General features: G+C 39.8%; 1 protein-coding gene across 4 annotated transcripts in view; it reads right to left on the bottom strand.

The window, feature by feature from the left end:
- LOC148132168 (uncharacterized) overlaps positions 1-2828 on the bottom strand; it is a 264613-nt gene extending 261785 nt beyond the window's left edge. For all 4 annotated transcript variants that reach the window (XR_015747651.1, XR_015747650.1, XM_087955713.1 and 1 more), the window contains exons 1-2: positions 2698-2828; positions 2243-2468 (exon numbers count right to left, since the gene is read on the bottom strand). The gene's annotated coding sequence lies outside the window, so the exon portion shown is untranslated. The remainder of the gene's footprint in view (positions 1-2242; positions 2469-2697) is intronic.
- Positions 2829-15979: the final 13151 nt, after the last annotated feature.

Below are 15979 nucleotides of genomic sequence, written 5' to 3'. Positions count from 1 at the left end.
TTTTTTTTTACTGTCATAAGGATTAACAGGACATTAATTAGAATAAACCTCATGCTCATGCAATAGGTCAAGTCTAACCATGAAAAAAGAATCAATACTAGATATGACCCCAAGAACAGAATATAGATTTACTAGAAATATGTGATGTTAATATCTGTGCAGGATCAGTAATGATCAGTGAATATTAACTTGATTCAATGACGAGTCAACTACAAACTACAAACATTTGTATTGCCCCACACGTGGCATTATCTCAACAGGTAACAGCATCTAGTCAACACTGTCTCAGCTCAGAAACTATGAGGTACTATATGTTTGGGTAATATTTGATCGGGAGAATGCCAGGAAATCCCAAGGCTGGATGAGTGATGGCAGAGTCAGGAAAATATCCTGGAAGATAGGTAAACACACCTCTGGCTGTGCAGCTAAAACTACACTGATATCAGGAGGTGAGTCAAGGGCTTTTACTCCTTACAGAGCATAAATAATAGGAAGAAACAGTTTTAGATTAGATGAATTTTAGACTCTGGGTAATTTAGGGGTTGAGAGAAAATCTTCAGAATTTTATGAGGAATTTGAGTTTGAGTAGATCAGTAAGGTGATGTTTTTTACTTGAAGTAGTTTCCATATGGAAAGCATTCTCTGATATTACTATCATAAAGAGATATCTTCTAAGGGACTTATTTCTAATATCTTACCATATGTTTATTTCCATTTTCCATTATAAGTTTGTAGGCATTATCCTGCAAGGTAGAATCTCCGGAAATATAGTATTTAGATTATATTGGCTATTAACTCCAGAAAGATCACTTCTTTATGTTTATAAGAGTCTCAGTGCTAAGACTGAGTTCTAGAGAACGGAATTCACATTCTTAATTGTGATGCTCAGCAAATCAAGTAGGGATTTCTACTGCGTCCCTGAATTAGCAAACATAAGGATTGAGATATAGAAACCGATATTTCTCTTTTGAGAAATATTCATTGGAAAATATTGGGCTGTTAGGGGTGGGGATAAATGAAGAGAGTAAATAGTACATGCTTTCTTCTCCCTTTAAAACAAGGTCTTGAGGGGGGAAAAAGGTTTGCTATCCTGCCTGATTTGGCTGGGTCATTATAACCTATGTTTCTTTTTTTGTGCATTAATCACTCTAAACTCCCCAATTTTTGCCCTCAACTTCCTCTAGGATACCAAAGGCTAAAAGCTCTGCAAAGAAAGGGAAGCAGGGAAGTAGGGCCAATTTTAATACTGGAAAAACCTGAAATTCACCTCCTTAAAGTCTGTATTCCCTCTTCCATTCTGTTTTCCCTCCTATAAGGGAAGAGAAGGCTTATCATCATGTGGTGGCAGAGTTGCCAATGGCTGGAATGACTGAGCTGTGGAGGTTGGCCATGTCATCCCAATAGAAATGAAATACCTGTGGAATTTGTTACTTGCCAACCTTGAGGGAGAAATAACCCCTCACCTGGTCAGCCAATCAGCATCTCAGCCTTTCCAATCGAGGCAAGTTTTGACTATATTTCATCATTTACCACAGAACTCCAGTGACTGCGATGACGTCAGAGGCAGGGCACTTTTCTTCATTATCCCGAAGGGCCCCACTGAGGAAAAATGAGACATGAAACCCAGAGTCCTGTACATCTTTTAAAAGTAAGCTTCCAATTTCCACTTAGATCTCCCAGCCTCAGCTTCCAAATTGTTTCCAGTGGAAATTATTCTGGGCAAACTAAATGAAAAGTCCCCTGTGTACTTGGCTCAAATGTGCTTGCTTTCTCCTCCTCCCTCCTCCCCCACCCTCTTCCAATGCTCATATCGAGGTATAAAAATCTATAACTGTAGAGCCAAGGAAGAGAACTTGATGAGAAATTCGTATGCCAGCCTTCCCACCACTGTAATTTCATTCTGCCTTTGTAATTGCCTGATATTACATTGTTCCCTGCCGGAAGATTAATTAGCTAGTCTTACCGTCCAACATACCATCCCTCTGAAACCCTCAAGGAAGCTGGCATGGTGCCAAGTCTTGCAGATTTGCTATGCAGGCTGGCAGCTGCTTCTCTTCTCCCTTAACAACAGTTGCTGTGCCAACATACACCCCCCCCTTTTCCCTTCCCCAGCCCTCTGCCAAAGAGGTAGTGAAGTTTTAATGCCATCGGCTGGGCAGGGGCGGGTGGCGGGTGAAGAAACAAAAACCCCAAATAATACAACAGCACACAACCCGAAAGTCTGATTGGCATAATTACTCACACTCATTAAGTATGGCTGCACGGCATATGCAAATCGGGCGACTCGAGTACACGAGGCGCATCAAGCGGCTGGAGCATCAGCAATGCCTTTCAGATTCCTCAACCCTGGCTGGGATGGTCGGGAAGAATGCGAGCGAGATGGCATCTTGCAGGCACGATGTGCCAGACGGACAGAAAACAGCCTTTGCCTTCAAGCTCAGGACCTATGACGTTCCACAGAGGGAGCCCTGAAAAGAAGAAGGAAGGAAGGAGGGAAGGAAGGAAGGAAGACCAGGAGGGAAGAAAAGGAAAATAGGGCAGAGGAAGTTGCAAATGGGCAGTCATGGGGGAACATGACCAGCCATTTTGGATTTAAAGAAAACAGTGGGGCAAAGATAAGACAAGACACCAACCTGTCCAGATAGGTATTCTGCTTTCATCTTCCACCCATCCCGCTCTCTCCCCATAACAACTCACCCTCCACAGCAATCAAGAAATGGTGGGGTTTCTTCCGCAACAACCATTAGCTAAGACAATGGCATTTTGCATACACATTGAAACTGCGTATTGTGAATTCACTTGGCAAAGAGCCCGATCCAGCACTGAATATCTCAGCGTGCTGGGCACTGTATTTGCTGCTTTTGTTTGACTCAGTCTTGTTTTTGGCAAAGGAGTTGTTGTTTTTTAATTAGCCTTTCTCTCCGCCTCTATTATTTCCGCGTTTTAATTTTTTTTAAAAAAATCAAACCCACTCTATTTTTGCTTTATTTGATGGGTGGTAAACAAATAGACCGAACCTCCCAATGCAAAAAGGAAAAAAACAGAAAAAGGGAGGTCTTTTGAAGGTGATTTTTTTTCTCCAATCAACTTACAACCGCATTTGTAATCAATTAAAAGAAAAAGGCTTCCTCCCCCTCCTCTTTGTGACTTATCTTATGCGCTGTTGATAAATGAATTGTTGCAAAATATTGGGGGGAGGAGATGGGATTAATGAAATGAGAAATCACAACATACAAAGATCCTAATGCTCTCAGCAGACCAATGCTAATTAAATGACAGGCAATTAGTTATCTTGAAGATTAGATGGGCTTGTCAAGGGTCTTCAAGGCTCTACGGATTTCTGTGAGCACTTCATATTGGTCAAGATTTGGGGGTCCCCCCCTCCCCGTTAAAACTTCTCTTTGCTGGGGTTGGGAAGAGAGATGTCCATCTGTTTCTCCCTTCCCACAAACATTCTTGCTGTGGCCCCCAGGGAGCTTGGTTTATTTATTTAATTTATTTTTCAATCCCTGAGTAGCTGCTGCTTCTGAAAATAGGTGATTTAAAAACCGGGGGGAAAAAGAGAAAGGAATCCCAGCAAGATACACATTAACAACTACTAGACCTACTAGGGGCATGTTACAGCCTGATTGTGGTTTTCACTTATTTCTGGAAGATGCAACATCCAATTACAGCGGGGGAACCTGGCAGATGCTACGTTGCTCTTTGCAACACCCGCTCGCCTGTTCCTGCTGGCAATCAGGGAGATTTTGGAGGCACATGTTGTCGTGCCCTTGGATGCGCAAAGGCAAACTTACCAACTCTGGGAGGCAGTAGTGATTGTCAGATCCAGACTGGGAGGGGGTAAAATATTTCCCAAGCACATGGATTGGGGATAATGATCTAATGGCATTCTACAGTCTAATTAAGCTCTGCCAAACTTCAGGCTGAAGCTGAGGTAGAAGAGGTACCCCTGCCAGGCATTGCCTGCCTATTTGTTGTCCCCCTCCCAGCCATTGTGCATCTTTGTGCACTGCGTGAATTAAATTCTGATGAATGTGGCATTAGTTAATTACACAAAGATGCACATGGTAGGGGAAAGGGAGAGCTGCGCTATGCAAATAAGCCAAGGAAGCCCGGCTGTAAATTTGCTTCAGCCTGCAACGCTATTTGCCTTTCCCTCTTGGTCCACATGGCTGAATGACAAAACCGAGCACTAATAAGGCAGCACGCCTAACCTGCAGGCGCCAAATTGGCATCCAGGAGATTTACAGCCATCTGTGTCAGGATGACAAGAGGCGAGACAGGAACGGTGTCACTGCAAGAAAGAGAGAAGAGCCGCAGACAGTGTTCAGTGCCGCCATTTTCTCGTGCTTGAGAGGAAAGGCAAGGAATCGGCCATGCACCTTTGAAATGGCTGTTTGAAAAGGGAGTGCCCTCAGATTTCATCCTGGTTCATTTTCTGCAGAAGAAATGTTGCCCCTTTATCAAATGAAGTAGACTGCCTGCTAAGATGCTATTAGCGAATTACACATTTTAATAGGAACGTACCTAAATGAATGTTCCTGATTACAATTATCAGGTGGGTTTCATGGTTTGTCCTATGATAAGGACACTGAAATACCCAAAGCTGTGACCATGGTAGCTGAGAATGATGGGAATTGTAGTTCCAACATCTATATGGGAGTGGGAGAAGACTGCTAGGGACCAAAGACTGTAGAAAATCCATGAACATACTAAGATAATTTTTCCAGTTTTAATGGGAGAAAGAAATTATATTTCAGCTTTCCTCTGCATTTAATATTTCCCTTTCATGTAATATTTGGATTACAGTAAACCAGAAAAGTACATCATCCTTTACCTACGCTCTGCAAACATAAAGCACTAACTGGATTGGCAAAACTTTTGTTTAGCATTCATGCAACTCCATCCAGTTCAAGTGCTGGGATGTTGGTGAGTAAGCAGTACTGAATGTTGCCCCATCTGCAGATCCATCTTTTGTTGCTTCTGAACATGTTTAGAATCTGGGAGAAACAACCAAGAACTCCATGTTCTTCTATAAAAAGAGAAGAAAGTAACTTCTTTGTATTTGCTTTCATCCCTTCTGCTACCCCTCCTCCCACAATTCCCTCTATTTGTCTGTTATAAATTCAGTCAATGCCCTTGGGAAGCTAGCTAGTAGGGCTGTGTGAATATTCAGTTAAGAGATCCAATTTATCGAATGCAATTTATTTCCAAGTTAGAATGGACTTTTCCAAGTCATAGAATAATCAAACCAGGTATAGCTCAAATGTTTCTGTGCATGTGTAGCACCAAGTTTTGCTTAATCAAATTGGAAACCCACACTGAAATAATTTGACAATTTCATTCAAACACCCAAATCAAATTGATTTTCAGAATTGGTTCACATTTTTGAACAGGAATATTTTTTCTGAGGAAAATCATCTATTCAGATTAGATTTTGATTTGTACAGACCTACTGGCTAGCAAGTCAAATGATTAAATGGAAAACTGAGAAGTTGAGGGTTTTGTTGAGTGGAAATGATATGGTGATAAATTGCAGAAGTGTGGATAAACTTGTAGAGATGAGAATATTGGGAAAACACTCCCATGGGATGGGGGAAGAAGGGGACCAAAAGAACATTTCCATAAGATGTTGCGAATTTTTCTGAAGTTACATTGACTGTAAGAACTGCAAGTATGTCTGTGAAAAAAACTAATGTTTTTCCATGAGGGAAGAAAAAAATGACACACTGAACGCTTGGATTCCTTCCCACTGGATTATGACCTTGTTAAAATGATGGGGGTCACACAGGTGCTGAGAAGAGCTATTGAAATGGTCTCACTGTGGCAGCTATCAGGGACCAGAAGCAGAAGGAATGGTTTTAATATAAAACTCCACAGGCCGCTCTATTACTTATTGCTTGCTGGCTTTGAGTTCTTTGGTCACAGACATTTCTTGCAGTATAGAAGTTAATACTCGTTTCACCTCAGCCCCATTTTTGAGAGTTTGAAATAGAAGAAATGTGTTAAAATGGCTTTTCAAAACACATGTGCAGCTAAAAGAAGCCCGGATTCCCCATCCTCTAGCACCTGTATCTCAAGGTCACCTCACAGCCAATATTTTTCGGTGGCATGTTGCCAGAAGAGATAATTATTTCAGTTGTTACTCTCCAGATCTGGCCTCCAACGGTTACGTATATCACCTCAAAATGTTGCCTGCCTGCCATTTAAAATTCTTCAATGTGCCAGGAAAGCATGGAGCCACTAGGGCTCCTGCCCTACCACCATGTGTTCTTTTACCCATGCTTACCTGTTGCACATGGAAGGGAAAAAAGGCAGAGGGCTGCTCATTGAGATGTCATCATTCAAGAGCAAAAATAATTTTAGCATGCAGCAAGGGGATGGGATGTGGAACTATTTAATTCTAGAGGTGCTTCATACTAAACATTCTAATTCCAAAGAAAAGATTTGATTGATTGATTCCTTCGTTCTATGCCATCCATTCCTGCAGGTTAAAAAAAAAATCCCAGAAAACCCCAGACCTCAACTATATGTAAAATATCAAGGACATAAATACTTACAAAAGCAATGCACTTATATACCAACCTTTAAATCACAGATTTAAATCCTTCCTTTTTTGCAAGATAGAATAGGTAAATTTTCAAAGTTTTTCTGAAGCCTAGATGGGTTGAGGTTAATCAGAATGAGGAGGAAGTTCTGAAGAGTAGACGTGGCTACTGAGGACATCCATTTTCAAGGTCCATCAAGTGACAATCTTTAGTGAGCAGATTTTGAAGATGACTTTCTTTGAGCTGGTTGGATGGGCTGATGAATGTAAGAAAAGGCAGTGCCTAGATAACCAGATTTAAAGGACCTTAAAGATAACTAGCAATTTAAATCTTACTCATTATCAATTGGTAACACTTCAGTGCCAAAACTAATGAAGTTACCGAAGTATTTTAGGTTGCACTTATCACTGCACTACTGCACTCTCATCAAATTTTGTGCAAACTGTAGTTTCCAGATTTTTTTTTCAAGCACAACTCCTGCAGATACAAGGTAATCTCTTTTTAAAAAATCCTAGTAATAGTTATGAATTATATGCCAATAATATTACATCTAGAGTCAGAACAGGGAAAATTGAGGTTAGAGTCTGCCAGTGTATTTAATCTGGCCTGATTTTTCTAATTCAATAGGAATAGAGAAACAGTAGCATAAAGAAATCTCAGTGCATAAGTTTTTTTTTCTGACTTTGTTGTTGCATAAATCTAAGGTAGTAATTAAGTAGTTAAGTAATATTGACTTTACAAAGAGGTCATGCATTGGTTGGTGTAGAAGAGGTTGATCCTCATGGCTCTCCTTTGTAGAGTATATCAAGGCTCTCTCCCCTCCTATCAACTTCTACATGAAAATTCTGGGTGAGATCATCCAGTAGTTTGGAGTTTCCTATCATCAGTATGCTGATGTTACTCAATTATAGGTTGACTGAAGCTACCGAAGTCCTGTTTCAGTACCTAGAAGTTATGCTTGATGGAAGGAACCATCCTCAGCATAATCTACCAAGATTTATTGGCTATGGTTATTAGGGCACGTAATCTGGGGAGATTTCAACTCTTGGCTGGCACTTCCCCACTTGATGGTATTATGCACAGCTTCATCCCATATGCAACCTTTTCTGAATCAGATAGTCATGCCCTAGTCATTTCATGCTTGACTATTGCAATATGCCAGTTGCCCTAGAGGACCAGCAGATTCCACAGATCCTTTTAGAAGCACAAGATTCAGACAACAACCCTGCACCTCACCCCATACTCCAAGTTTAGTGTTTAATACAAAAGACTCCCTTATTTCATAAAAGTCTGTCTACCTCCACACCAGTGGTGGGATTCAATTTTTTTTTTACTACTGGTTCTGTGGGCGTGGCTTGGTGGGCATGGCAGGGGAAGGAAGGATACTGTAAAACCAGTCAGAGGTGGTATTTGCTGGTTCTCCAAACTACTCAAAATTTCCACTACTGGTTCTCCAGAACTGGTCAGAACCTGCTCCACACAGTGGGAGACTGCCAATGCCAGGATAGGCCCAGTTGCCACCTTGAAGCAAAGAAAAATTCTTCTTGCTCTTATGTACTCTGGGTAGTTTCATCAACAGGCAGAAGAGTCCCAAATTGGAAGGCTGCAAGGATTGTGTATGAGCCATATTCCTCTACAGAAATCTTCTACTAATATCAGCAGTATAGCACCAAGTATAACCAAGTTCATTTCTAAATGACTGGTTAACTGCTGAGCTTGAAGGCATCACAGCTCTAAATACTTGAACCTGTGTGAAATGCTATTGAAAGGGATAAATACGAGTTACTGAACAGCAGGGGATAAAACATTGCATTTAAGTCCCCTAATACCAACTCTTGCTAATTACACTTCATTCCTCAATATACCCATTGCAAGGTAGGTAATAATTAATGACCTGGTATAGATGTGCTGTGTGGGAGGCTCTGAGAGCTTAAGGTGACTTCCTGGAGGTTACACAGCCAATCCCTTCTCCCAGCTCCTATGCCAGACCACCAAGGACTCTAACCAAGCCTCTTAGTTTCTGGGTTGTTGGATTAATTGTAACTGTTCTCTCCCTCCAGCCATTAGGATAACAGCCAGCACTGAGTGGGTTAAAAGCAGCTTATCAAATTAAGCATTAAACTAAGTGGAGAGAAAGCACGGATAAGAATTTGTACAAAACCATTCAAATTGCAAGTGTGGGTTACAGTAATTGCTAAATTATAGTGTGGCTGCTTCATTGCACACAACCCTGACCTCCCCCCAACTTTAATAATAGGCAGGGGCTGACTCTGGCAGACAAAACCCAGGGAGTCCTAAGTTATAGTCTGACACTCTTATTATGATGATTATGATGATTATTACGACTACATTAGCACCTAGAGGACCTAGCCAAGGACTATTGTGCCAGGAACAGCACAATTACAAATAATAAAAACGTTAAATCTGACAATTTAAGTTGTCACGTGAGATGCAAGGACTGGAGGGCTGTGATCCGAAAGTAGTTTATTGTGGAACAATGTTGGTCTCTGAAAATAGGGGTCAAGTGGCAGGCAAAGTGGAACTACCTTGATGCCCATTTTATGACCAGTTCTGGAAAAATGCAGTTACAGCACTCCTCTGTATGCCCATCATTTGACAAGTTGGAAAATTTGCATGTGTAGACAGACAATATATGTTTGTCAAGGTTAATCACGTCTCTGGAGTCTGGACTCAATCTGCCCAACAGAAAAGCTTTCTCCAACTTGGTGCTCTTTGGCGTTCAGTTTCATTGGTGATGCTGGTTGGAAATTGACATCCAGTACATCTGGAAAACCCCAACTTGGCAAAGGCTACCTTGCCATATGCAATGTGTGTGTTATTGTAATAGTATATCATAACACTAAAAGGAACAGGATTTCATACGTTCTGGTCTGTGATACCAGAAAGCATTTAGAGTTGAAGATTTATTTACAGTTTGTTGGCAGATCTAATTTTCAGTGGTGTTCACCATCAGACATAGCCAGTATGAAAACTACACTCTGACAAACCTAAAAATGGTCCAAATTCTGGTTCTGAATGTTTCGACTGGGTTTACATAGTCTGATAAGAAATAGTTTGTTTTAGCCATAGTTTGTTGAACATATACTGGGCCATATTCTGTAGTTTAAAAACTACAATTGGGTGAGTTCACAGACTAAGCCAAAACCAAACTGCATTTCAATTTAGTGAAATATGTGAAACCAGTCACTATGGTATAGGTACCAGACTCATCAGCTCCATTAAGTTGAATTGGAGAGCAAGATCTAAACATGGAATGATTCAATTAACCATTGCAATTTGAGATTATAAAGCGAATTAAGTTGGTGCAATCTGCTTCAGGATTCCGCTCAAAAAATAAAATAAAATCAGCCATGTTATAATGGGGAATCATAAAAATGTTTGCAGCTGCTTCACATTCGGCCAGTTTGAGTTGAAAGTAGCAGCAGTGGGGGATATTTTAGAGGACATTAACCCTGCACGTTTCAGCAGGATGCCTTCAAGGGGATCATCATAATAAATTGTTGAAATATCCCCTCTGCACTTGTTTTGGAGGCAGAGATAGCAAGAATGAGGAAAACACAGCACTTTCAAATTGCTCACCAAAACACCACCACCACTAAATTCAAGCAGGGAGCATTCTCCTCGGTGTTTAAAATAGCATTTTTCCAAAACTGGATTAAAACTTTTTAATCTTCTCTTGCTGTTCTGGGATGACAGTGTTGATGTTGCATTCAATCACGGGTGTCCACAGGATATGATTTTTTAAAAAAAAGTTGCACATAAATGATAGGCAGTAGCACAGAAATAGGAAGCCCTAGTAAAAGAAGCTGGTACAATGAAAATGTCATTCCTAACCTTTCAATTGACAGCTAGAACAATTAACCAGTGGAACAACTTGCCTCCAGAAGTTGTGAATGCTCCAACAGTGGAAGTTTTAAAGAAGAGATTGGATAACCATTTGTCTGAAGTGGTGTAGGGTTTCCTGCCTAAGCAGGGGGTTGGACTAGAAGATCTCCAAGGTCCCGTCTAATTTTATTCTGTTATTCATTCCCTATTCTGCTTTCTTAAAAAAAAGTAAATAGCCAGCATCTGAAATGTTAGTCTAAGAAGCTTTCACAGCCTTAAATAAATTCAAATATGCTCAATTTAAAATCAAGACTTGACCCATGAGTGTTTGTTGGAATTGTTCTCCTGGAGCCCATAATCATTATATTCTGAGCTGAAGCCTTGTTGGGGTGGAAGGACCAATGAAGAAGTGTCAGAGATTGCAAAGTTAAGGTTTACGGCTGCCTTCAGATCTTTGGCTTGTTAAGTGTGAATCATTTAACAAGCTATTCATTTTAATACATACTTTAACTTTATACTGTGCGTTGTATACTTTTACCTTATGCATTTTTTAAAAACATGTTGATTGTTCAGCATATTGGCTTCAATAAAAACATGAGATATAAACTAAGTAAATAAAACATGATCTTCCACCAGATTTTGATTTCTGTATTAAAGTTGAAGTGATTGAAATAATGAATGTGGTTAAGAGAAGAAACACATAGCATCTGAAGACCCTTAAATGACAAGACATCAAGTTGGTTAATTTCATAGTCACAAATTTTAACTCTTGAACTTGCCTCAGGCTTCCCCTTTGCTTATTTGCTTATGAGGAATAACTGCTACTTCCAAATGTAAACCCCAAACTTCCTACAGTCATGCAAGCTCTGTGCTTTGTGTATAAAGCTCTATAAAAGTTGAGCCGTTTCTTTAAAAAAAAACCCACCTCTATTAACTATTAAGATAGGGCATGCCATCATTAAATATAAATGATAAATGGGATGGAGTTACAGAAAGGGGAATGTGAGTGAATGGAATTGTTTGTGCAATTTTAGTTGTAGTGATCTGCTGCCACGCTAATAATGAATAGATGCATTATTGATAGCAGTGTTTATTCTTATAAACCCAATAGAGCAAGTTAATATTTATTTCAAAATCTATACACGTCATCCCACTTACCTTTTCCATCATGGAACTATTTTTCTTTAGAAGTATTTTAGCAGTAGCATTCACACCTCTCTCTCTCTCTCTCTCTGGATGGATGGATAGATAGATGATAGATAGATAGATAGATAGATAGATAGATAGATAGATAGATAGATAGATAGACAGACAGACAGACACAGACAGACAGATGATAGATAATACACACCTACACTATAGTGTGGGTTATAATGTGTTGTCACTCTAGCTTATAAGTTTGTTGGTTTGTTTCTGAGCAGATGAATGTGTCAACAAACCATCTTTAGAATTCATCCACTGTCTTTTATTTTCCAGAAGTGCAGGATTCAGCAATGGATGTGGAAATGATAGTGAGGGTTGGTGTTTTCCTTTGCACAATTGCCCAGAACTCTCTTAGCATAACAGGAATCTAACCATTGTATAGCATTCATGCTTTCCTGCTCAATTGTCCATGCCTGTTGGAGTTGGGATTGCCTTGTTGCCCTTCTCAATTCTTGGAATCCATTCATATTGTTTTTCAGCCTGGAGATAATTAGGCTTATTTTTAAATACTTAATTTTAGCTTAAATACTTTTTAAAAACTTCATACCAAGCATAACAATATCAGACTGTTTAATGTTTCAATTCTTCTCAAATCCTCAATAATTAGATAAAATAACTTCAGAAGGTCTAGCTTTTCTTTCCACATCTTCCCAAACACCCTTCTTAGATGTATCCAAAGTATCCAGCATAATGGTCTCCATTGGATGTCACACATTCCCTAGGGAATCTAATTCCAGCTCATCCAGGCAGCAGCAATTTAAGGAAGGCTACTATGATTTGGGACTTAAGTTCTTAAGATTCAGTATTTTGAAGTAAATCAGCAAGGGATTTCAACTTTTTGTTGTTTGGCACAGGAACACATTAATGCAAGTTTTCTCCCAAAAAAGGTTCCAATTCTTGTAAGAGCACATTTCATGACATTTTATGATTGGTACACATGATCTTGTAAGATTTGTGTATTCTCATGCCCAGGTATCACAAGATTGCAAAGGCTTCCCGAGACCTTGTTAAAAAGCACTAGCACATTTGAAATTATTTTTGGCCACCTGGGAAGATGGCAGATAAGATAGGCCCTGCATTATCATTCCCAGTTTCTCCGTGGCCATTTAAAAAGTCTGAATTCGAGTACTGGCATCTCCAATGTAGATTTGTGGGCTTATGTCCCCAATTTCCAGAGCCACCATTTTGGATCTCTCTCATTTACCAAAACTGGAGTTTTAGTAAAAAGAAAGTCAACTCCTTGACTTTCTATTATCTCCTGCCATTAAATTTCAAGCAAAATGACAGTGCTGGTTTAGCCAGAAATTTTTCCTTTTGTGTCATTCCACATCATAGTTTGACACCCCTTTGTTCTGATACTGAGAATACCGGCTGATGGGTGCCTTTAATAACTGAAAACCCCTGGCTCCCAGATTTCTAGTAAGGATTTATTGCTCTTTGACATGTGACTCCAATGAAGTTATTAATCAAGAGATGGGAGAGTCAAGTCCAGTTTATTGTCTGCAAGTGATAAAAGATAATCCTGAATACTGATGTCCTGGATAGTGATTAGGAGATAGAAGGATCTGGCAGGAAAAGGAGGGAGCAGCAGAACAGCACTGTGGGTAAAGGTATGCAATTTCTGGTAATGATCACCTTCCAAGTAATTAGTTTTTAAATCAGGCAGATGTTTTGGGAGCCATTTTAATTTATGTTTTCTTTTACTCTTATTATTTATCATAGATTCTCACACACAGGCACAGTGTGGTGCAATGGGGCCACTCATCCTGAACTGAGAACCATCTCCATCACAAGCCGCTCTCTCTCAGAAATTTTCTTTCCCTATCGGCAGTAGCCACAAGGTAGGATAGAAATTCTTTGGCCACATTTTCCCTATAATCTCTCCTTTGGGACTTCCATCAAGCGTCTTTATCTACATTTGCTTCTTACTTTCTCCCATTCATTATAGGCAGCAATCAGCAAATTGGGGCTCTTCTCCCGCCCCTCCGCAAAGCCACTTTCTTTAAACATATGCTTAAATATTCCAGCCAAATCTCACAACACTAAAAACACACTTCATTTTTGTGAAACTGCAGTTATAGGGGGAGGTGGGGGGGGGGGAAGAGAAATGACTTGAACAAAGTTGTCCCAGGGGAGAAAAATGCACTTCTGCAAATTATCCTGGATTCTTATCCTGAATTTCACTTATGGATTGTCTTATGTGTGCTGTTCCCAGCATCCGCTCAAGTGCAACACAAATACCACCTTTACACACATTTAACAGTTTTCCTGTAAAGAATGTAATGTTCTGTGAAATTTCTGTTGGCTTTCTGCTGCTTGGTTGGTTTACCCTGGTTTGTTTATTCAATTTATAGAGCCACCTTCCTTCATGACTTTGAGAAAAGCAGTTTAAAATGTCCTAAAAAGGGTTCTATAAGTCAGCAGACCTTAGAAAGCCAGTACAAAGCCCAGTGAGAGTATAAATGATGGTGTGCTAGGAGACATTGTTTTCCATTCTCAAGTCAGCCATGAAGTTCATTGGGTGTCTTTGGGCCAATCACTCTCAGAGTGTCACGATAGGAATAAAAGTTCATCTTAAGCTGTTTGAGAAAAGTTTGAATCAATCGATCATTCCTAGTATCTCATTTCATCAGCTTTTGTGACTAATGAGGAAACGTTCAACACAGTGGCCTCGGGTCTGAGAAAGAGTGCTAGTGACCAGATGAGTGCAAGGAAAATAAATCCTTCCATGCAGTGGTGGGATTCAATTTTTTTTACTACCATTTATGTGGGCATGGCTTGGTGGGCGTGGCAGGGGAAGGATACTGTAAAATCTCCAGTTAGAGGTGGTATTTGCCGGTTCTCTAATCTACTCAAAATTTCCGCTACTGGTTCTCCAGAAGTGATTAGAACCTGCTGAATACCACCTCTGCTTCCATCCTCTACCATTCAGTCAGAACTGAAGAAGCTTCTTGGATGAGAAGTGAAATGTCTTCAAGGAAAAACAAAGTCCAGCTGCCTTTTGAAAAAGCACCTTTCAGTCAACCATGACCTTGCGTGATTGAAAATCTCCATAAACATTTCAACTAACACAGCCTTGAAGTGATGATAGTGAACATTTTTACAGTTCAATATCAAGGACAAAATATGAGAGCCTTTGCTATTCTATAGCAACCAACATTTTTTTTCCTTTCATGTGGGCAGGCTTAGGCCTCAAGGCTTGTGACCAAGTGAAGTAGGAAGAAAGCAGAGATAAGATTTTTTTAATTTCAAGATGGCTGCATTCCATGCCGTAACAGAATTCTACCTGTAGGCCTTACAAAACCTATCCCATGCTTCCGCCGTTCACATTTCCCTACAGGGAAAATAACTGTGTTGCTCACCAGAGCTAACCTTTAAGAAAATACAAGGAATTCAGAATAGAGCCACAAGAAATCTGTTTAGCTCAGTAGTCCACTAACTTGACCTGCAAATATTTAGCACTAGAGGGTGAGTCTACAAACCTAGCTGTCAAAATGTATTAACTAAAGGACTAAAGACTTAAACTTCTATATTGATCTTATTAAGGTTATTTTGGCAGGATTTGATGCCATCAACTGAAAAGCAACATTATAGAGAGTTAGTTACTTTGTTCCTGGAAAAGCAATCAAGTGGCTTCATAAAAGACTTGACTGTGTGGCATTAAACTTTCACAGACCAGTCTACTTTGCTGACATAGTGGGTGCTAACTCAGGGAAAAGCTTGCCACAATAAAACTGTCAAGATTTTAAATGTACCGCAGGATCTTTTGCTGCTTGTATTAAACATGAAGGGATAAACACATTTACTGATGATTATTCCCGGAGTCGTATTTGAATGGTTCAGCTCAAGTCAGCAAAAAATAAATAAAAAAATTCTACAGCGTTGCATATAAGAAAATTCTGGACATCTTTTCTAAACTTTTCCAGTGGAGGACAAGGATATGTAGAAATAGAGTAGGACATTACTGTGACAGCTAAAGCTCTGTTTGGTAGCTTTATCGTTTGGCTATCTTTTGAATTTACCTCAGTTGGGTCTACGAACCTATCTGATTTGTAACCTTGGATTAGCTGTGGTCTGTTAGCCAACTGTGGAATCATGGGATAAAGAATTCAAATTCAAGCTTGGCAACTTATCGTTCAAGAGCACTTTGATCTTGAATAAAGATATCTTTAAATTGGAATTGGATACAACGTAAAGTGAATAAACAATGGTTGGATGATTTATATCTGTGCAGTGAGGAGAATCTCCTTCTGATCTTCCCGAAAGTCAAGATTCTTTATTTTACTCAAATGTATGCTCTGTACCCATATATAAAATATGAAGCACTTCCAGCTTTCTCTTCAGTTGAGACATAGTTTCTTAACTGTTCTCTTTTGAAA

This window comes from Notechis scutatus, chromosome 2 (assembly GCF_049901735.1).
Source record: "Notechis scutatus isolate UNSWTSFEM ecotype Mainland chromosome 2, rNotScu1.2, whole genome shotgun sequence".
NCBI classification, from domain to species: Eukaryota; Metazoa; Chordata; class Lepidosauria; order Squamata; family Elapidae; genus Notechis; species Notechis scutatus.
Note: the sequence above shows the minus strand (reverse complement) of the source record. Positions and strands in the feature narration are given on the sequence as shown.